Raw genomic sequence first — 23,507 nt, forward strand, 5'->3', positions numbered from 1 at the left:
AAAGCCAGCTGATGAAATTTGTCTAATGGCCCCTGACATTTCCATTCTCAATTTCCCCATAAAAATCTAAAAAGACAGAGAAAAACATAAGCCACGATGGTCCCAGCAGCTAGGTCTGACAGTTTGCTGCTCTCTGACTGAGGGGTGCTCTTCTATCCCGCAAGACTCTTGGAATCAGGTTGGCGGCTGCAGAGAAAAAAAGTCCTCAGGTTGATAGTCCTGAAAAAAGTAAAAGATTTTTCAGGCTCCACCGTCCCCACCCTCAACCCCATCATAGCTCTATTGCAGACAGAGTGCTAGGCAGATTTCCCTCTCCTGTGTGGTTACCACCCTTCCAGGGGGTAGCTTAGAGACTGTTCCATCTTACTCTGCATAAATTTAGAGTTTACGACTCCAAACATCAAGTGTACAGAAAGAAGGTAGATTGGGAAAGAGAACAGACACTGATGTTAACATCCTGGAAAGTGCTGTGAGCCTAAACACAGTCTGGGTAGGTTTCTCTGCCATGCTGACCTGGAAATCTTTGGTTCCACCCCTTGGGAACTGGGCTGGAGGCTTTACTGTAGAGGCTTTATGGTCTGTGTCCTGCTCAACAGTTTGGGGAGACTGTGGTCAGAGGGCTCTATCCTCACACCTTGTTCCTTCAAATTCATCAAACCTGAGAAACAGCTCAGCCACAGTACAGGACTGTCCATAAACTTGAACTGGGTACTTTTCAGATTTTCGATTGTTTTCCTGACTTTGGAATAGACTAATGAGTTTGGTGAGAATTTGGGTTGCAGGGATGTCTCATGATTCTTATTTTTGGGCCTTGTTTTTAGTTTTATTTTTTGGGTTCCTGTACAGGCATTTAATTTTGCTTGTTATTACTGGTCTTCAGCAATGGCAACGGAGGCTAATACCTGTCTCTATCCTTAGCCCACCTGGGCCTCAGGCCTACTCTCTAATTGGAGGATAATAGCAAGATTTTAAAAATCTGATTTCCTTCCACTTTCCTTTATTTTCTTCTACTTTCTTACACTGATCTCTCAAGAATTGGCAGCATCCTGTAATTTGATTCAAACTGTATTATGCAGTGAGATGAATACATTTGTATCACCACACCTACACTAGAAACAGTTGCAGAGGGGTCTTGGAAGACCTTTTTAATGAGCAATTTGGAATATGGAGGTAAGCTGGCAATAAGTCAGCTCAAATAAAAATAGATGACCATAAACAGCCCTCCACTAGGGGTGGTTTTTGTTAGCGGCAGGACCATTAAGAGAACCAACAGGTATCCGAGTCTGAAGGAAGGTGAGAGGGAGTCAGCAGCGGAGCCTCCTGCCTGGCCAGCTCCGAGACCTTGCAGAGCACCTGCACCTTCCTAGGGGTGTCAGGAATTCTCAGCTATGTTTCCTACCATCCTGGTGTCTCCAATCCTGCAAATCTGAGCTGCTTTTAGCTGGTGCATCTGCCTGGTTGCCCCTGAGCCATTCTTCATTAACCACTCACGACTTCCCTATGAAGCCTGTGGTCTACGGGATTGCATCCTGGAGGCCAAACATTGAGCACATCTGAGTGTGTGCCAGGAGTGCTGGAGCTGGTGCAAGGAGAAAATGCCTATGGTAAAGGGAGAACCATAAAGTTGGTGACTGTGATATGTACTATTCTAGGAATTTGGTGGCTTTAGATAATTTCTTATAGGCTTTCTTCCTTTATTGCAAGAAAGGGCAAGAAAAAGGAAAGGAAAGGAAGAAAAGAACTTTGAAAAGTTTCACTAATTTAGCGTGGATCTTAGTTTCTCTCACTGAAGCCAGGATAGTAATTACATTACAGTTGATTATTATAAAACATGTAAGCCGTACCCTGCAGAAGAACACAAATACTCTGTGAGAAAATGGTCAACACATGGGTGAAGAAGGATTGTTGTATGTTGTCCTTTACGGCCGCCTGAATTCAGACTTGATTCATTGCTGTAGGAGAAACCTGTGATGGTACTTCTTACAGACCTTGCAATCCTGAGCAGCAGCATTTTAATAAATAACTAAAAATAAAGTTTTATTCTTTGTGGATGTAATGCAAATTAAGGTAAACTACCAAATGCCTGTCTGTTTCAAGTTTTTTCAAGGTTCAGAGTCACTAACAAGACATACCATCATTGCCATCTCACTGTTAAGGAAAGTTATCTTGGCACAAGGTTAGGAGGATGCAGGCAGCATGTCCTTTCAGCATTACACTGGGGCATTGTTAGTGGGACCAAACACCCCAGGCTGCCCATGACTTTCCTGCTTTTAACTCAGAAAGTCCTATCCTATGCCTGGGAAACCCCATATTTCTTAGAAAACCAAGACAGGTGATCACCCTGTACACTGCCTAGGGAAGGTGCCTTTGTTTGACTTTATTGTTCACTATTATTTAAGGGCTCAGGCTTTGTGAAGCCTACATGTTGATTGGTAGGTCTTCTCTGGCAGTGACGCAAATTAATTGGTGAAAAATTGTCTGGTAGAAGACTCCAAATGTTATGTTTTTGCTTTTGTTTTTGTAATTCTTTTTGTTTTATATATATCCACCCTAGAAGTCTTGCTTTAAATTTCCCTTTAAACATACTTATAAATATCCAGTTTCTTAAAAGCCTTTACCATTTTATTGGTTCCCTAATGATCTAATAAACCTTTTGTGTGTTCATTCTATATCTGTGCAAAGTTGTTAAATTAATTAAACAAGAAGACCATTAGACTGGGGTGGCTTTAATGCCTCAGTAGCCTATGTCAGCAAACATAAACCTAAGCCTGAAATACTTCAGGGTTAGGAAATCAAAGCCTAAGGATAACCAATCAAAAAGAGCCAACTAGACTTTCCCATATAAAGCAATCACTTAAGCTATAGCCAATCAAATAATTTCCTTGCTTTGATTCCAACTCATCTCCATAAACATCTGTCCCCTAACTTCTGTCGATGGAACACTTCTAATGACTTCTAGTTTGGCACTGCCTGATTTGAATCAGTTTTGCTCAAATAGACTCTTTAAAATTTGTAATATGCCTGTTTATCTTTTAACACATTTCTATTTTGCCCTTTACAAGTTTATGCTTTGGTATCACTAAAGAAGACTAGACCATCATGATTTCAATGCCATTCTTTTAGATAATCATATTTTAATAAAAATATCCATGTATATTCTATAAGCTTTAGTTTACTCATCTCCAGGAGTGAGAATACTGTAGGGTTTTTGTGATGATCAAATGAGATGATGTACATTAATTATGAAGCAAAATGCCATATACACAGTGAAGCTGTGTCTATGTTTTAAAGTCATGGTTATCAGCTCATTAGCAAATTTCTTCCTCTGGAGTTTTCAACACCTAACAATAGGAAAGTATTTCTGCTAACTTTTTATCAATGTATTCTCATTGGAAAAGTCTACATGATTACATTCAACATATTATTCAATACATGTATGGTTATATGGTTTCCTGTCCCTCTTAAGTCTTTTTTCCTATACTTGTTCAGAAAACATCCTCATTTTATATTTATGGGGAAAATTAATCAGTTCTTAATGTACTACCTTATATTTGTTCTTATTGAATTATATAACATTTAATTGAGACTCATTTTTTTTAGCATCAGTCTGTATTCTTCCCAAATAACTTGAGGTCTGACATTTTTGTTATCTTTTGTGAAGATAATATATATAATAAGGTAGAGATGTTACATGAAAACATCTAGCATTTTCAGAATTAAAGGAGTTGAGAAATGTTATTAATGATATAAAAAGGACATTTTAATCCAACATAATTCATTTCTATATTATATACTTTGAACATTCTCTAATTACTTAAATTTAACTAACCTACAGGGATTATCAGTAATGTAGTGGAGGGTAGATAACTCATAAACTTATGTTCCCAAAACTATCAGAATATTATTAAAATATTCCAGATCTTTTTTTTACCTAACTTTTAATATATTTCACTTTTCATGATATTTGAAAGTCATTATAAAATGTTATAAATCCCTGCACGAATAGCATCAGAGTGACAAAGGGCACTATTGTACTTCATTACAAATGGAGTTTGTGTAGTGGGAAATAGATTACTTCATACAGATTTGGGCTGAAATCCAAGCACTGCCACTTTCTAGATTTTGAGTTAGGCTGCTTTATCTCTCTAAACCTTAGTTTGTAAGGTGGAGATAAGAATGGTGATCATTTAATGGGAGATCTCTGTTGAGTCAATGAGATAATAAAGTACAGAGCATGGTAACTGGCACACACATTCAATAAAAACCAGCTATTTATATCATCATTGTAGGATGAATTATCATCTTAAAATATGAATGTGCAAAAATAAACCCATGTTTTACAATATCAGAGTCATAAAAGGGCAGAGCAATCAGATACTAGGGAGAGAGTAAGACTTCTCTTGCCTTTCTTTTTCCCTAATTACTATACAACTGACCTTTGATACAGAAAAGGTGGTTATTTGGTAGAATAAGTGCCCCCAACAGGTTCAAAAGACAGGGCATCTATAGACATTAGGATGGGGTCCTTTACTGTGTCTGATGCCTGCAAGGAGATTCAAGGAGGGGATATGAGTCAAAAGCCAGGCTGAGTCCAATTACTTCCAAAAAAGTCACATTGCACTTTGAGGGCCCTGTGTTCCCCAAACCCATACTGCTGAAGCACTGTTAGAGTCTCGAAGATGAAATGGGAGAATAACCTGTGAATGGATCAACTTATGGAGTGTGATAAAGTCTCAATTCTTATACCCACTTTTTCAAGTCAGTATAAGACACAGTCAAATTAGTTCAATTAAGAGGAAAGCCATTTTATAAATTCGTGTGACCAGTAAAATTAAGGCAGAATTTGGTTTGTTATGACAAAATTTTCTTCCCCAAATGGCTTAGTCTACTGCCTCAATTATAATCCAAAACTATAAACACTAGCTGAATTCTGCATCTCTCTGATTAAAGGCACTCATATTTCTTAACTATGTGAATATGAAGCGTGTAATAAGGGCAGAGAAGAGACATTTTTTTAGTTCAGGAATCAGCAACTATGGCTTGTGGGACAGTTTGGCCTATAGCCTGTTTTGTGCTGCCCAGAAGCTAAGAATAGTTTTACATATTTAAATCATTGGAAGCAAAAAACAAAGATTATGTAGCAGAAACCATTTGTGTCCCAAACTCTAAAAATGTTTACTATCTGGCTCTTCAACAGAAAATGTTTAGTTGACCCCTGCTTTGGAGATATGATCCCAAGATCAGTTATAAGAGACTTCTACAACAGGTGTCAACAAACTTTCTACAAAAGATCACAGAGTAAATATTTCAGGCTTTCTGGACCATAAGATATTGTTGCAACTACTGAGCTCTACTGTTGTAATGTGAATGCAACCATAGACAGTAAGTAAATAAATGAATACAGCTGTGTTCAATAAAATTTTAGTGACAAAAAACAGCAGTCCAGATTTGGCCTATGGTCACAATTTGCCTGCCCCTATTCTGTAAGACTGCTCTTATATCTGAACTCGATCCATGTACTTGATTTTTCATTATATTCTTATTTTAGACTTATTATATTCTTATTTTGCACTCAGTTTATTTATCATGATATATTTTTTTTTTACCCATCTACTGCCTCTTCCAAGTACCATGATTTAGCTCCTTATATAGACTTTCATTTTTTTATATTTCTAGACTTCTTGGCAATGGCCTCTTGCTCACTGGTACTCACATTGCCTGTCACATCATGCCTTATCTTTCTTTACCTATTTGTTCTGGAGTCCATGACTCAGAACGATGATGCCCCTTATCCTCTTCTTTTTTCACTTAGACAAAGTTCATGACAGTAATGCTAGTCTCAAAGATATCCCCATTTCCACACAGAGACCACTTTGACGTCTACTAAAGACTACAGGCTTTTGAGTCAGATAGAACTAGGTTCAAATCTTCACTTACCAACTTTATCCTAGAAAGAACCTGGACAAAGTTTTTTCTAAGCCTTTCTTCCCTCGATCTTAACACCTATACTTCAGGCATTTTCTGAGGATTAAACATACAAATATATGTAAAATGTCTGGCATGTTGCAGGCACCAGTCAGTGTCTGTTTGAAAATGATAATCCAAAGTCAAGAATGCCCTCAGTGTCTCCTAGAATGATTCTGCTTTTAGTCTTCTCCTTCTCATCTATATGCACATAAATGTTAAATGAATCCTCCTATGATATCTCTTTCAAAATCTGTCTACGGAATTAAAATACCTAAAATGATTTCCAGTTGTACAGATGGGATATAATAGTCTAATAACCTGAACCCATAGATAGTGTTGGACTCAATTTTCTCCTTTAGAGCCCTCCTGACTACAGATCCTTCAAGAAACACAGGTAAATGTTTCCTTGAATCATAATAAATTTAACTCTTTCACTCAAACGTGCCGCTACTTTCTATAGAGCTTTCAGTCATGCACTTACTCAGGTAACAATGATTGAAATGTGGCATCTTGTCTTGCCAATGGGTTTCAGCCCCAGGCAAGTTCACTATGGATGCAATGAGACCAAAGAAATAACAGTGGAATGTTCTTGGGGTGAAAGGGTTATACCCAACTTTATTGCCACAGTGGCAGGTCAATCACTAGAATCCCCTCCACTCAGAGTGAGTCTGCATGCAGCAAGCTGCTCTTTGCCTCTGGGCCTCTGTACACCACAGCCATCTCAGTCTCTGTCCTCAGTGCTGCCACCACTCCAGCCTCATCTCTGCTCTCCTGCAGCCTGGCAGCCGTGCCACGACGTCACCCAGAGTACTTGGTGGAGCTCTTTATATAGTCAATAACGACATATTGCCCACACGTGTGTAGTGATTTAGCCGACCAGGGCCAGGTAAGAATCCTGGCCATAGGAACCTTTACTTTATCCCCATATAGAATTTGTAGCTCTATCTATGCTTCCTTTTGGACCTAAATTATACTGACAATTTACTTGATTATGGAATGCTTATTATTTAATCCTGGTTTGACAGATATTTAAAATGCAATGTAAGCCATGACACTATCCTAAAGTATCGTGGAGATTAATGGGGAGTGTCAGTAAGGCCCTTTTGGAAGCAGATGCTGAGATAGTGTTAGGAGTGCCAAAGATTTATTGAAAATAATGCTTGTGGGTGATACAAGGTGGAGGAAGAAGCATGGCTGGCCAGGGAGAGCTTGCAAATGATGATGCAGATCCAACAAAATGTTGGTCAACATACCGGCTCTAGAGAAACACTGCCTGTTAGAAAAGTCCTGTACTGGCCAGAAGTGCCTCAGTGCCCCTAGATGACCAGGTGCTGCCCAGGAAAATCATGGCCTTGACTTGAAGGCTCAGGCAGATCTAAAAGGAGTAACAGATGTAGTCTCATTCACTACACTTACTACAGCTCAACAAGTGTTTTCTTGAAGGAACAACCAAGTAGCACACTTCTGCAGCCTCCACTGGGAGACAAAGCCAGAAAAAAAGTACAATTCCTGTGACATATGAAATAACAGAAGTATATATAAGCTAAAGGAATGAAATTAATGTGTCAATGCTAAGAAATGTAGCACTGAGCACAAGTCAATTTGAATGTCAGTAGACTGTAGGAGAGTAAAAAATCAAGTCTTTCAAGAGTGATGTTTTAGTGGTCAACATTTTTTAAGGATAATATTTTTATATTTTTAAATTACTGTTTTTAAGGGTTAGTTCAAACTTCTGATTCTATAACTGCAATTTAATGACTGAATGGCTGGGTATTTGATTTAATGTACTACTTGTCGCGACCCTTCAGGGACCGAAGCAACACGCCCAAGGTCTTGATTCTTCTCTAGGCTTTATTGTCTAATCTCTCGCGGCAGTTACAGCAGTTGTCGGGAAGCTCTTCTCCCTCCCAGCGGGCTCCCTTATATTCAGTCACCCAACCAATCCGGGACAGTATCATGCATGACCTTTAAGCGGATAGGTGTCACACGCCACTCTAAGCGGGCAGCACGAGCTGTGCATGGGTACGGAAGTCTGCTGGGCCAATCCCCAACAGGGAAGAGAGGAAAGGGTGGTGAGCAGGAAATGGGCGCCATCTTCTCCAGCTGGTGACGAGGCTAAAATACCAGGTCTTAGAACTACCACTGGGCAAGGGAGCTGCGGTGGATCAGCCCCGGGACCGAGCCCTGGCCAGGGGCCCAGCCCTCACATCTCCCCCTTCTTTGTTTAATATAATGTGTGGCCTTTGGATCATGCCTGTCTTAGGTTGCCCAGAGTCTGCAGCATTCTTACCCGTCCTCAGGCGGCAGACAGCATAGGTTGATATGCACAGCTCCAGATCTTTGCCAAGGCAGTGACCTGGGATAGACCATTCAGCATCTCTGCCATAGGAATGGTGATAGTCAGCGCGGCGGTGGCTGCAGCTGCAGCTCGGCTCCGCCGTTGCCTGCTGTAGAATCCACGGTAGGAGCAGAAGCAGTGCGATCATCTTGTACCTCCGCTCCGGGGTTTTCCACTCTGCGTATCAGACATCCAGGCACCCAAACGGGGTTCTGCTGGTCCTGTGGAAAAACACAAACCGAGCCTAGGGTCCAGATTATCACTGGGTCCGGGCCTTTTCATGTTCCTTCCAACACATCCTTCCACAAAACTTTAGGCATGTGTTTTGGATTGGATTGTTGGCCGTGCCGCTCTGCTGCACTGCGGCCATTTTTGTCCAGTGTTAAAAAGTTTAAAATGAATAATATGATATTTAATTTGTCTCTGGGGGATCTAAAGTCTTCTCCTATTCCCCCTTTTTGTTTATATAAGGTATTCTTGAGGGTGAGGTGGGTGGTTCCACCATACCCTGACCCTGAGGGTTGTCTCTAGCTCCCTGCTGCTCTCATGACACAAAAGGATGTCATCCATATAATGATAGATGCCTTAGGCAGGGCCATGGGCAGTGGCAAACCCAGTTGTATTGAGCCCATAAGCACCATCTGCTTATTTACAGCCCTAAGGTCATGTAAAAGCCTCCACTTCAGACAAAAGAATGGGCTTTTCTCCACCGGACAAGTTCTTCCCAAGTCCACCTGTCCCGGGGTAGCCCTGTCTTTTCAGCAAATGACCCATTTGTTTGCAGTAGAAACAGGCCCCAGGAGGGGTTGACCTGCCACGAGCATCTCTCAATCCCTGAGTTATGGCTGTGGCCATAACCTGTCCTTGCACCACGCTGTCATTAATGTCCCTACAAACCTTAATATAAGTACTCAGATCTTTGTTCTTCCAGAGTCTTATGGCCTCCCTACACCATTTGTTGGCCTGCTCATAGGCCAGCTTCTTCACAAGGGGCATAGCAGTATCAACATCACCAAATATGCGACCGGCTGTTTGCATCAGTCTGGCTAGAAAGTCTGCATATGGCTCATTAGATCCTTGCAACACCTTTGACAGCTGGTGACGAGGCTAAAATACCAGGTCTTAGAACTACCACTGGGCAAGGGAGCTGCGGTGGATCAGCCCCAGGACCGAGCCCTGGCCAGGGGCCCGGCCCTCACAACTACTGTTATATGGAATGATAGACATGAGCAGTTGAGAAGGGGAAGATAAGGTTCAAGAAAATAACTGCCCAAACTGCCCAGCTAGGTAGTCTCACATGAAGACGACAAAGGCTTTGCAGGGAAATAACTTCCTTGCCTATTGGGGTCAGGCCAAATGGGTCTTAACCAAGTCCTAACACAGGCACAAGAGAACAAAACTAAGAACCACCCAAACCAAACCTCATCATCATCTCATTAAAATAAAACTGCAGTTTTGCTCCCTGCCTGATGGGCATTTCTATGTGCATTTTGGGAAAAGACATGCTGTCTTGCCAATGGGTTTCAGCCCCGGGAAAATTTGCTGTGAATTCAGTGTGACTGAAGAAAATGACAGCAACAACATGTTCTTGGGTGAAAGGGTTGTACCCAACTTTATTCCCAGGTGGCAGGTCAGTCACTAAAATCCTGTTCACTCAGAGCAAGTCTGCATGCAGCAAGCCAGTCTCTGCTTCTGGGCCCCTCTGTCCACACAGCCGTCCCACACAGCCGTCCTCTGGGCCTCTGTCCTTGATGCTGCCACCACTCCAGCCTCTGCTCTGCTCTCCTGCAGCCTTGCAGCCCTGCCACCGTGTCATGCCCAGAGCACTGGGAGGAGTTCTTTTTATAGAGTCAACAGCCATGTATTGCCCACAGGTGTGCAGTGAGCTAGTCAGCCAGGGCCAGCTGAGAATCCCGGCCACAGGAACTCTCATTTTATCCACACTCCACCCCCCTAGGATTCTCTCCTTTCAATCTATGTGCCCTCAGTCCTCTGCTATGGTCCCTGTGCAAGGAAGCTGGAACATTGTTGTCCAGCCTCTCCAGCAAGAAGTCTTGCAGATGCACAGGCCGGACTCATGGCTCTGTCTCCGACCTCTGCCTCTTTGTTCTTAATGGCTGGAACTGCTGCTCTGGTTTCAGCTGTTGCCATAGCTCTAGTAAGATCCTATTTGGCTTCCCGTCTAATTTCCTTCCATCTACTCCTGCTTGTATCAAATCAACCAACATCTGGGTCCTCATAACCCTCACAAGGCCCCTCAAATTGCTCCTGTGAGGAACAGGTCTTATTTCTTTCTGGGTTCTCGTTGCTTTAGCTACTATATGTGTCACCTCGCATTTTGTAATCGCTGCCTCAAGGCAGGCTGCACTGTCAGGGAAGACAGCTTTCCCGCTCAAAGTAATTAAGAGGAAAGACATAGGATAAACGAGATACCATAAATCTTTATTGCAATATTTCTCAGGGCCCTAAATGTGCAAATACACATTATAATCTCAAATGGTTAAAGAGTTAGGGTAAATAGAGTATACAGAATTTCTTATGCTTAACAGAATATAGAACCAAAACTGTTGGGGAATTGCTGAATTAATGAACTTCTAAATTTATCCATGTGAAGTAATTTAGTTAGTTGTTCGAATTTTTTAAATAGCCAAAAATAGATTTTTTTTCAGTTTTATCTGCATATTTGACATTAGATAGACAAACTTCAATTTTCTGTTTCTTTGTTAAAGGAAAATGTTCTTTCTGAAATAAATCTTATATTTTGAAACCATTCGTTAGTAACACTAACGAGAGGCTAAAGGCAGCTATAACTGCATCATCATGTAGAATTTGCTTTCCTTTTAATAGAGTCCATTTGCACTATAATAAAAGGAATCATAGGAACTGATGAAAGCTGGCTGGAGCAGTTTTCATTTAAGAATTTCTCTTCTTGTGTCAGCCTATGTTTCTCTCTTAATGTTATTTTAATGCAGTCGTTTTATTTTTGAAAATGAAGGCAATCATGTCAGTCTATGAGCTGGCAAAAGACAATTATTGATTTTTACATATCAGTCACCTTTAGACATCCATATGAGATGAATATTTATTATTTTGCAAGTACAAATCAGTTTCTGTAGAAACAAGAATGGATGCATGATAAAGCAACACATTTTGAAAGAGTGGAAATGTGATGAGAAATGGCTTGCCTTAATGTGTTCCTTACATTGTGTCATTGAAATACACATTCCTCAATGATTATTTTGCCCAAAGTATCACCAGTTTTCATTAGCTTACAGTGCACTGAATGCAAAAACTGACAAACTTTAAAAATAGCATAATCTGGAAACCACCTTTCTGCTCATGGAATTACTGCAACTCACATGTAACAAGACAAATTACTCCAACTTCACCAACAGAAGTGTTCCTGTAACCCTACACAGAAATGATTTTGGCTAATTGAAACATATCATACATGTATGAGGGCAATAGATTGTGAACTATGTTCCACAGACCCTTTAGGTGAGGGTGCAGAGAACTGCCTTAGAGGTTACCCCAGGGGTGAAGAGGCAAAGGAAAAGGACACTGGATGGGTGCCCAATCTCTCCCACACCTGTCCTTAAACCAGGGAAGATACACATTAGAGTTCCGTGTAATAATTGATTTGTGACTTGAAGTAATTCCAAACCCCCAGTGAACAAACTTTGCTAGGCAAATTTTCATTTTTTAATGTTTATCATCATGAACCCTTTAAAAATAAGTATTAGCAGCAAGTTATATTTAAAAAAGTGCTTTTTATATAAAAACAAATGTTCACATGGCATTCCTCAAATAAAGTAAACCAGTCTATAGCATAAAGATGATAAAATATCTTCAGATAACAAAAGGTCCTTAATAAGATTTGAAAGTTTTTTCCTTTCCTCTCATTTTCTTTCATATCCTTAATGTCAGAAGGGAGCTAAGAGTGGAAAATGGTTCCAGAGAGTCTATGCTAAAGGCTAAAGTAGGTTGAAAAGGATTATTTTTTAACCAAGCTCAGGACCTTCAACCTAAGGCAGCTGGGCAAACTATTATGCAGTCAATGGTGTTGACTTCCAAGTAGCAATATGTATCAAGTTTCCTCTAGGTTCAGTCCTTGCACTGCATTTCATCCTTAGAGAAAGCAAGTCTTTTATTTCTCTCTGGCTCCAGGTCATGTCCTACTAGAACTGCTGCCAATCTTGGCATTTAGCTCCCCACAAATAATTAACTTCACAAAACAAAAAAAGGTTAAAAAAGATCTTCAAATGTGACCAGACATCCAAACAGGTAGCATGAGCCTTGACAGCAGGTTATGGAAATGTTAAGGCAAATCACATCCAATTTAGCAGGGACCTGAATCACCTAGAGGAAACTGATGCCTCTTGCATGAGCTTAAGAATTTGGAGCAGGTTCTCCTAAGACTGACAGAGAAATGTCTGTCCCATTCACCTTTTTCTTAGCCAAAATGTCTTGCTGTTAAGGCTAATGTAACTAATATTGAACACAAGGAAATGAGTTTTCAGAATGCATATCTCTTTTAGACATATTAAAAAGGCTCATTCACCCAGCATAAGTACTTTTAAGCTGAATGATCTCAACCCACCATATTTTACAAAAGGAATCTTAGTAATTTAGAAATAAAAGAACACAGACCAAAGGATTGTGTATGGAGTGTGTGTGGCCCTGGCATTTGTGAAAAGCTCTGATTCTGGTTGAGCAGCTAGTCCTGAATCTCCCAACCTTTTCAGCCATCACCATGTTAAGAGATGCCCATACATTTTGCAGGATCAGGGGAGTCTGTTGGTATCCAGCATCAAGACATCTGCCCAGGAGTGGAGCTACTAATATGTTAATGGAATAAGAATAATTATGGGCCAGTCCCAAGGACAGTAAAGTTGGACTATGGCCAAAGGCCCTCCATGATAAAAAGCAATGCTGCCTCCATAGAGTAGAGGGTGAGGCAGTTGGTGGGGGCAGGTTCTTTGAATTCAGGTTCAGTGAGAACTCTAGAAAACTTTGGGATCAATGTCATGACCTCAGTTCTGCAAGTCAATTAAATTGTCCTAAAGTGATAGCTTTGCTTCCCTTTTGAGAGATGGGGAGGTTGTTGATCTGTAATGCTGGCAGACCTAACTGTATAGACTCTTATTTCCTGTATGGGTGGTCCAGGACCTTACTTTTAAATGTGGAAGTACTTGGTCTTGGCCATTGGGCCTTCACGGAAATTGACTTTATGTTAAAATGTTCCATTTTAACATCTTGACACACAACAGACTATCTAAATATCCATTTCCCAGTAGACTCCAAGAGACATGGAATCATCTAAATATCTGACATCAAGAAAAGAAATGGGCCTTTATTCATCAATGTAGCTCTAGTGCTTAAATATGTTTTGAATGTATAAATCCTAATTTTCTTCACCTTCTTTATTCTTCAAGGCTCACCTCAAATATCAAGCGTTTTCTCTTAGAACTTCACTTGTACCTCTATTACATTGATTATCCCCGACCATGCTTGTATGGATAATTAACATGTCACCTGTTTCTAACTTTGGATGCAGAGAATGAGTACTGTGTCCTTGATGCCCTCTGTCCCTGCATCTAGCATAGTGTCCTGTACATACTAGGTGATCAAAAATAATCTCCTCTCTACCCATGCTTGTTTGTTTTTAAACTTCACTTTGCTAGCCAGGGATCATCAGCAGATATCATATGGAGTATAAACGACTGGGAGTCTTCCATGCCCTAGGAAGGAAAGCGACTTATCCCCAAAGTCGAGAACTCCTTCATCAAAGAAAAAAAAATAGCTTCTATTCCATCTGAACAGGCTGACCATTAAATGCTGTGTATTATTTAATATCTTAGAGGAATTTCTGCTATATCATGCAACCAGTATGCAAGTGAGATCAAAGTAATCAGAATGACCTGGTTTATACTTAACTGGTTGTCAGTTATTTAATTTCTCTGAAAGTTGACCTACTAATCTATAAACAGGGATGTAAAGTGTGTATTGAGAGGACTACAGAAAACACATTTACATATACCACCCCACTCATAACAGGTGCTTACTTAGTAGCTATTACTACTAAAATTAATATTGCTGATTCATTGTGTGACATCTATGTGCCAGACCTGTTCATGTGAACCATATGCCCTCTTGTGATTAGAAGCCACTTCCCTTCCTTGAAATGTATCACAGATAAAAGTGCAGACCTTAGATAGTGAGTTTCATGGTGTTTATGGTTTATATTATCTGGTCAAGGAATATTAAACTTTAGCAAAAGACCAGTTTTGTTAAACTGTATATTTAAGTCTTAGCAAGCAGTAGAATCCCTGTTTCTGTCACATTTTTTTAAGAAAAACATAAAGTGATATCTTGAGAAATCTATAGATGTGAGAAAAATAATTCATTCTAAAAACAAAAATTGCTACCCTTATTGAAACCTCTATCTCTTATAAGCCCAGCTGCTTTGTAGGCCCAAGAACTGCTGCTGGGCATTTTGTATCTTCTCCCAAAGTAATGGAGTCATGTATTCTACCACCTGGTACCACCTGCTCCTGGTAAGCTGAAAGGCTTTGCAGCCTCCTTGACTTTCAATGAGAAGACGAAATGATCATGTGCAGGCAAGTGAGCATGTTATGCGGCCAGTAGCAGGAAGGGGAATAAATTAAAGCAGTCCCTCTCTATGCCCTTAGTTTTGTAAAAACACACTTAAGAGATTTAAAATGTTGAACTTTGGGTCAGCTGAAATATGCAGTGGAAAGGATCCAGAGGGAATTTGATGATGGATATTTGAGGCTCAACTGTCAAGAGGGTCTAGAAACTTCACCACAAGGCCAAGGTTGGTATGGTTTACAGTGGATGTTCTGATGACTCAAAGGATCCTTTTAACTTATCAGTAAAAAGTAAATATAACAAGAATGAGGCCTATTTCCATCTTCACTTTGCTTATTTAAATATATACTTTAGAAGATGAAAAACAGGTGCTAATGTTGAAATGTTCTCTTACAGAATACTTCTTACTTCTTTGGCTAAAATATTAATTTCACAGTGAACAAGGTATAGAAGTCAAGGAAAAATATCTAACATATGGCAGAAAAAGCAGACACGTGAACTTTATAAGTATTCTAACCTTTGGAGCATTCTTTTTAAGTAGAAGACACTTTAAAGTAGTGGCATCGACAACTGAAGCTTGCTTCACTGTGTCATTAGATTTTTTTTTTTTTAGTGGTTTTCACTGGGAGTTTAATGAGTTTAAATCTCAGTACATAAAGTCAGATGTGCAAGAAACAAGATTTTTTTTTTTGAGAGGGCATCTCTCATTTATTGATCAAATGGTTGTTAACAACAATAAAATTCTGTATAGGGGAGTCAATGCTAAATGCCCAATCATTAATCCATCTCAAGCCTAATTCTCGTCAGTCTCCAATCTTCTGAAGAATAACGAACAAGTTCTTACATGGTGAACAAATTCTTACATAGTGAATAAGTTCTTACATGGTGAACAGTACAAGGGCAGTCATCACAGAAACTTTGGGTTTTGATCACGCATTATGAACTACAAACAATCAGGTCAAATATGAATATTCGTTTGATTTTCATACTTGATTTATATGTGGATCCCACATTTCTCCCTTTACTATTATTATTGTTTTTATTTTTAATAAAATGCTGAAGTGGTAGGTAGATGCAAGATAAAGGTAGAAAACGTAGTTTAGTGTTGTAAGAGAGCAATTGTAGATGATCAGGTGTGTGTCTGTAGACTATGTGTTAATCCGAGCTAGACAAGGGCAATAAAACATCCACGGATGCAGCAGATTTCTCTCAAAACAGAGAGGGTGAGGTTCTAAGCTTCACCACTGTTTGAAAGGAAAGGAGCGACACATAGCAGCAATTCACCGGAGAGTTCCGCTTTATTAGGGAAAGGTGCTGGGTTATATAGGAGGGGGCATGAATTGATTGAGGTGTCACTTCTATGGGGCTGGTGGCTGTTGGCTAGGTGCTGGGATTGGGAGGGGGGCGAGAGGTGATTGGGCTTCAGGTGGCGCCGGCGGGAACTGAGGACCCCGAAGAGAAGCCGGAAGTTTGCCATCTTACTGGTGGGGACCCTTCATTCCCCCCTTTCTCCTCTATGGGTTTGTGGACGTTCCTTTCTCTCTGGCTGCTTCCTGCTGAACAGGGGCGGAGAAGGGAGTGAGGGCTTGAGGATTGGGAAGAAAGGGTTGATAGGACTCCCCGCAGTAAGGACGAGTAGATGTGGACTTCTTCAGGTTTGGAAATCAATGAAGGTTCCCTGTAACCATAGGTTGAGGACCTGTTGATTCCAATGGTGCCAAGAGGATATGGGTATCAGGAGCCAGGCATCTGTGGCCATTGTTTCCAGGAACAGTTTCCAGTGGAGAGAGGGGTCCATCTCAGCGTGTGGTGAGGAGGTCACGTGAGGGTGAGGGATCTTCTGTGGCCAGAAGCTGGTAGTTCCTGAGTAAAAGCTGGTTGAAAGCTTGATTAGAGATTTTTCCGACTTGGGATTTGATGAACTTTATTATACAGGGTAAGAAGAGACAGGCGAGAAGAATGATTATTATTGGGCCTGCAATGGGCCAGAGCCAGGTGAGGAGGGGGTTTGTTAGTATTGACGAGAATGGGTTGGAATTGGAAGCAGAGTGGAGACTGGAGGCAAGGTCGGTGAGTTTGGTAATGTCAGTTTCTACAATGCCAGATTCGTTGATGTAATAGCAGCACTCTTCCCAGAGGAAGACGCAGGTGCCGCCCTTCTCGGCTGTAAGCAGATCTAGGGCCCGCCGGTTTTGAAGGGTGACTTTAGCTAGCGAAGTGACCTGTCTTTGGAGAGAGGCTAGAGAATCGGCAGTGGATGTCAGGGCTCCCTCAAGTTTGGCGTTGAGATTTTTAACTGCCTATAGAGAGTGACCCAAGGCTTCTCCCGAAAACCCTGCCCCAATGGCTGAGGTGATCAAAGAGCTACTGACCATGATGGGAAGGAAAGCAGCTCTTTTTGTGTGTGAGGGCAAGGGAGGTTGGAGCTCAAGGAATTCTGCCATGCTGTAAAGTGTTAACTGTGGGATTAGGGTGACGAGAATGCAGGGTGTATCGGAGTTGAGAGGCAGTGAGTTGAAAAGACTGCTATTACACTAAAAGAAGTGTCCCGGTTGCGTAAAAGTCTTAGAGCCAGAGGTAGGGGTGTAGATAGAGAGGCAGTGAAGTGCGCTGGAGGGGGGTGGAGTTGGGCCTACACAGTGGTGGATGGTGAGATTATCTGCATATTCTGGTTCCCATAGGGGTATGTCTGCCAGGGGGCAGAGGGGTTGTCTTTCTGCATGGAAGGAGTAGTTGGAAATGTTAAGGGGCATGGCGGCCAGCAGTGGGCGCTGTAGTGATGTGCACAAGAAACAATTGGCTGTGTTAGGGTGTGGTTGAGAAAGATGGTGGTGTCCTGAATGAGCTGTAATGAAGAGTAGGAGAAATGGGAAGAGGGGTGGGGATAAGAAGATGAAGAGGCGCCGTCAAGAGTTTGGATAATGACTTTTTCAGAATGTCTGCTATCTGATGCAACTTGAGAGATCTGGGAATGAGAGGGAACATACTTTCGAGAGATATGAAGGGTACTGTGGGGGGTCAAGGACCCCCCGTAGTAAACTGAGGCTGTGACTCTGGCAGCCCATCGAGAGTCCCAGGGATCTGGGATTGATAAGGAGAATGAGCCGTTGGGATATTTCATGAAACGGTTGGAGGAGTAATACTGTGGGTAATGGAAGTTACCTATGTAGTGAATGGTGCAAGACTAGTAGGGACATCTCCTGTAGGTGTCTGGCCATCGCCTGCAATAGGCTTGTTTTTGGTCATAGAGGAAGCAGAGGTAGGGAGAATAAGGGTAGCTGCTAGTGAACACTTCAGTGGAGGGAGGAAAGTGGAGGTATAAAGGCTCAGAGCAGTTTTTCAGAGGGCAGTCTGGTGTGGCAATGAGGGCAGTAACTTTTGTTTGATGCTGTGTGTAAGTCTGTCTGACTTTTAATCGCCATACAAAGGAGGCTGGGGTGGTGGGGAAGACAATAGGAATGAGGAAAAAAAGTGAGAGAGCAGTAAAGGAGGAAAAAGTCATGATTCGGGTATGGATGGCAAAGGGGGTGAACGGGATTTTGGAGGAAAGAGGACAGTAAGGTCAGGAGTCTGGAGGGAGGGAGAGTCTGTAAACTTTTGTAGGTTAAGAGATCTTTTAGGTGATGTGGGGACAAAATGGTAAGGGGCGCTCTGAATGTCAGTTTATGAGCTTCTTTCTGCAAGAGCTGTCTAGCGGCTAATGCTCGTAAGCAGGTAGCCCATCCCTGAACTGTGGGGTCTAATTGCTTGGAGATATAAGCTACTGGGGCAAAGCATATTGGTCTAGGACTCCTAGAGCTTGACTAGACCTCTCATGAATGTATAATGAGAAGGGCTTTGACAAATCAGGAAGATGGAGAGCTGGGGCTTCTACAAGGGCTTGACGGAGCTTAATGAAGGAGTGTCGGGGTGAGGAGGATAATGGTTTTTTAGGGGGGCTCTTGCTGAGGTTGTATAGGGGTCTTGCCAACAGGGTGCAGGGAGAAGTTAGGGATCTACGTTCTAAAATATCTAGCTAGGCTTAGAAAGGGCCTAGAAAGGAAAGGATTTTTGTCTTGGTTTTGGGAATGGGCAGGTCAGAGAGGAGCCATTTTCTGTCTAAGGTAATGGACTTTCTTTGTTGAGATAGAAGGAATCTGAGGTAAGTGATAGGAGGGGAAGAGATTTGAGCTTTGACAGGGGATACTCGGTAACTTCTGGAAGCTAGAAGGTTAAGTAGGGAGGCAGTGTCAAGTTGAGACTGTTCCCATGAGAGACTGCAGAGTAGAAGATTGTCTATGTATTATAAGGTGGACTTGGAGTGATCATGATGAAACTGTTTGAGGTCCTGAGCTAGGACCTGTCTAAAAATATGGGGACTATCTCAGAAGCTTTGTGGCAAAACTGACCAAGTGAGTTGTTTAGAATGTCTTGTGTATGGGTCCGTCCAGGTGAAGATGAAAAAATCTTGGGAGCAGGGGTCTAGAGGGATAGAAAAATGCGTCTTTGAGATCTAGGACTGAGAAGTGGGATGCTGAGGCTGTATGGATTTGGAACTAAGGGATGGATAGGGACAATGGCTATGTTGATGAGGCGAAGGTCTTGGACAAGGCGGAAAGATCCGTTGGTTTTTTTAACAGCTAATATGGGGGTATTAAATGGGGAGTGAGTGGGTCTGCTTGAATGATGGGTTGGAGGCCTATGAGGGCTGAAGTGGTTAGGGGGTATTGGGCCTGACAGATATACTGAGAGGGGTCACATAATTTGATAGAGGCAGGGGGACATAGGGCCACGGAGGGGCTTGTAATGTCCCAAACTTTGGGATTTACAGGGTGTATGAGGGCAGAACCGGAGCTTTCATTGGGTAGAGGGGGTTGTTGGCTATGAGGGCCATCAGAAAGGGAGTACTGGGGGTTGTGGGAGTGGATATAGTTATGGAAACGTGGAGGAGGGAAAGGATGTCCCGTCCTAGTAAAGGGATGGGACATTGGGGCATAACTAGGAAGGAGTGGGAGAAAGGTATGGGATTGTCTTGGATTGTGAATAAAAGGGGGGGTTAATGGGAAAATCTGTTTACTTCCTACCCCGACTACAGGAGTAATGGCAGGCTTGGTAGGGCCCTGGTATTCTCGCAAGACTGAGAAGGTGGCTCCTGTATCTAGGAGGAAGGAGATGGGGCGACCGTCTACTGTTAAAGTAACCCTGGGCTCCTGTTTGGTGATGGAAATGGTCGGGCGAGAAGCCCCCGGGCCCCATCAATCCTCTTCTGCCAGCCCCACTACGGCGGGCTTAGGATGGGGGTTGTTCGTCCAGCCTCCCCTTCGGGTGGTTGGGCAATGAGACCCCCAGTGGCCCTTTTTGTGGCATCTGGGGCATGGGGTGGTAGGAGATCTGGGGGAGGGGCACGCCCTTGACCAATGTCCCTCTTTTCTACACTTGAAACAAGCTCTTGGGGGGGCTTGTTTGTAGAGGGGCGCCCAGGTTGTGGTTTTATCAGCTGGGCCAACATCTGGAAATTGGGCTGATCAGCCTTTTGTTTACAGCGTTCTTTCTCCTCCTCCTGCTTATGGAAGACTTTAAAGGCCACTGTTAGGATCTCAGTCTGTGGGGTAGCGGGGCCCTGTTCTAACTTTTTGAGTTTAGCTTTAATGTCGGGGTAGCCTTGAGCTAGGAAGTATGTCATAAGGACATGTCTTCCTTCAGGTGTTTCTGGGTCCAGGCTGGTATACTGTAATAGGGCTTGAGTGAGTCTGTCTAAGAACTCGGAGGGGATTTCATCTCTCTTTTGAATTATGTCTTGGAGCTTTTGAAAATTGACTACTTTACAAGCTGCCCTTTTTCAGACCTGCTATTAGGCAAGAGGCAAAAATATCTCGAGAGCGGAGACTCATGGCGGTGTTATAATTTCAGTGTGGGTCTTGTTCGGGGACAGCAGTGGGGCCAGGGGGATAGGTGGGGTCAGTCCTGTGGGTTTCAGTAGCCTGCATTTGGGCGAAGTCCTAAACTCGTCTACGCTCTTCAGGGAGGAGAGTATTGGCCAGGAGCATGAAAATGTCATGATGTGTGAGGCTGTAAGACTGGAGGGTCTATTGAAACTCCCTGATGTATGTCATGGGATCAGTGGAAAAGGAACTTAGGCGTTTCTCTAGTTAGGCTAAATCTCTTAAGTAGAAAGGGACGTAAACGCGCACGATGCCTTCCGATCCTGCTACCTCCCGGAGGGGGGCGATAATTTTGGGAGGCTCTCGGGACTGAGTCTGAGGGGGACTGAAGGGTTCTGGCTCAGTCTGTGGGGGAGTGACGCGGTCTAGCAGTGCCTAGTCGAGCAGGTCCTGAAGTGCAGAAGGGGGGCAAAGAAAATAAAGAAAGATAGAATCGGACCCACATGTCGCCAGCTAGCAGCCCAGCTGCTTGCCTCTGCTGCTTTAGTTGGGCTTGAACTCATGACTCTGAGGTTAAGAGTCCCATGCTCTACTGAGCTACAGCAGGGCTCCAGTTAATTGCTTATGGAATGCATTGTTTTCTATTCCTGCCACATCGGCAAGTGGGGGAAGGGTATAGCTAGAAGCAGGGGTGGTGTTTCTACACATCTTCAAGGTCTCCCTATTTTCAGAGTGAGGAGTCTTGGCAAGATATGTTTTTGTGGACAGATAACTTCTAAGGACTGCACCGGTTGTTCTCTAGCTTGTGCTTTCCCATACTGCGTTCAGACATGGGGGGAGGTGCTTTCCCATTCTCTCTACAAACATGTGAGAAGACAAAGGCGGTCCCTAACAGGGGAGAAACAGGTGATGAGGGCAAAGACGGAGGAGGCCCCTGGGACCTAGTTAAAGGGGGGCTGAAAGGCTCAGGCTTAATCTGCAGGGAATGAAGGTGGAGGAGGTGAGATGGGGGAGGAGATGGTTGGGGAGGAAGGGAGAAGGGCTGTTGTAGGAGAAGAAGGGGAAAGGAGTGAACTGGAGGCTTCTGCGGGGGTGGCGGCTTGCAGGCTAGGAGAACTTGGGAGGGGGCGGGGAGAGGAGGAGGCGGAAAGCTTCCATATAGGGAATCTCCTTCCATTTTTTCAGGCACTGGCAGTAGTTAAAAAGATTGCGAGTGATGTTAGGATCAAGAGTTCCCCCTGCAGGGCATTGGTTTTTATTGTCTAGGGGGTATGTCGGCCAATCTTGGGAGCAATATTTATGGAGAAGTTTTGGTTTTATATCAGGCATCAGGGAGAGGGTAGCCAGATGCTTAAGCAGGCATTCAAGAGGTGAACTTTCAGGGAGGGATGAGAAGGCTCCCATGGCTAAAGGACAGAGAAGGAGACAAACAGGGGAAGACAAACGGAGATCCTCGGACTGGAAGCAGACCACAAGGAGACAAAGGGCATCCCCGATGATCCTTGGTGGTCTGCGGAAACTGGTATACGAGTCGGAATTTCTTGGGAAGTGTGGGTTGTCACCCAGACTTCCCTAAGAAGGCAGAGTGCCGGAGTCACGAGGTACCTAGCGCTAGGTGTTTTCGGCGGACGGAGCAGAAGGAGGAGGGGGGGAAAAGGGAGTGTTCTCATCCACAAAGGAGTCACCTCATTTATGGCTGTTGGAGGGGGGTGCCTGAGAGTTGGCCGCAGCCGTGAAGGCCTGAGGCGGGGATTTATGACTGTCGGAGGAGGAGCCTGAGGGTCCGCCGCAGCCGTGAAGGCCTGAGGCGGGGAGAGTTCCCTCCTCATCCCCGAGTGTCAGGGCCATGCTGGATGATCACGGTCAATGGCACTGCGATAACTCGGGGAAGAGTGGCCCACTCCAGGGGGAAAACTTACCTAAAGGCCAGAGAGGAGTGGTGAGTGTGATGAGCCAGCGCCGGAAAAAGAGGATGAGGGCAAGCTGCTGCTGGTGTCGGGGGAAGACGGGACCCAGTTGGGGTGTCCTGTCTCCCGGGTTTCGGCACCAATGAAAGGAAAGGAGCGACACATAGCAGCAATTCACCGGAGAGTTCCGCTTTATTAGGGAAAGGTGCTGGGTTATATAGGAGGGGGCATGAATTGATTGAGGTGTCACTTCTACGGGGCTGGTGGCTGTTGGCTAGGTGCTGGGATTGGGAGGGGGGCGAGAGGTGATTGGGCTTCAGGTGGCGCCGGCAGGAACTGAGGACCCCGAAGAGAAGCCGGAAGTTTGCCATCTTACTGGTGGGGACCCTTCACTGTTGATCCCCAATTTCTCACCTGATGGCCCCCCTGCGACTGTGCCTGTCTTAGGTTGTTCCTCCCTTGAGGAATCTTACCCGTCTCTGGCTAACCAGTCATCTTCCAGGGCCATACAGGTAGATGTAAAGTTCGTAAGTGAGAGAGAAACCATATTGTTTGAAAGATATTTTATGTCCTCAAAGAGACAGAAATTCTTGAGAGGCTGCAACTGGCAGTTGTTAAAGATAATAGGCTGGGTTGGCTACCTGAGACCAAATACTGGTTCTACCACTTTTTAGCTAGATGAATTGTGTGCCTCATTTTCCATCTGTAAAATGGAAATAATAGTAACATCCTGCTCATTAGGTTCTTGAAAGGGCTGAAATAGCTAATTCTTGGAAAGCACTTAGAACAACGCATGGCACATAATACACGGCTCAGTATATA

This window comes from Manis javanica, chromosome 12 (genome assembly GCF_040802235.1).
Source record: "Manis javanica isolate MJ-LG chromosome 12, MJ_LKY, whole genome shotgun sequence".
Lineage (NCBI taxonomy): Eukaryota > Metazoa > Chordata > Mammalia > Pholidota > Manidae > Manis > Manis javanica.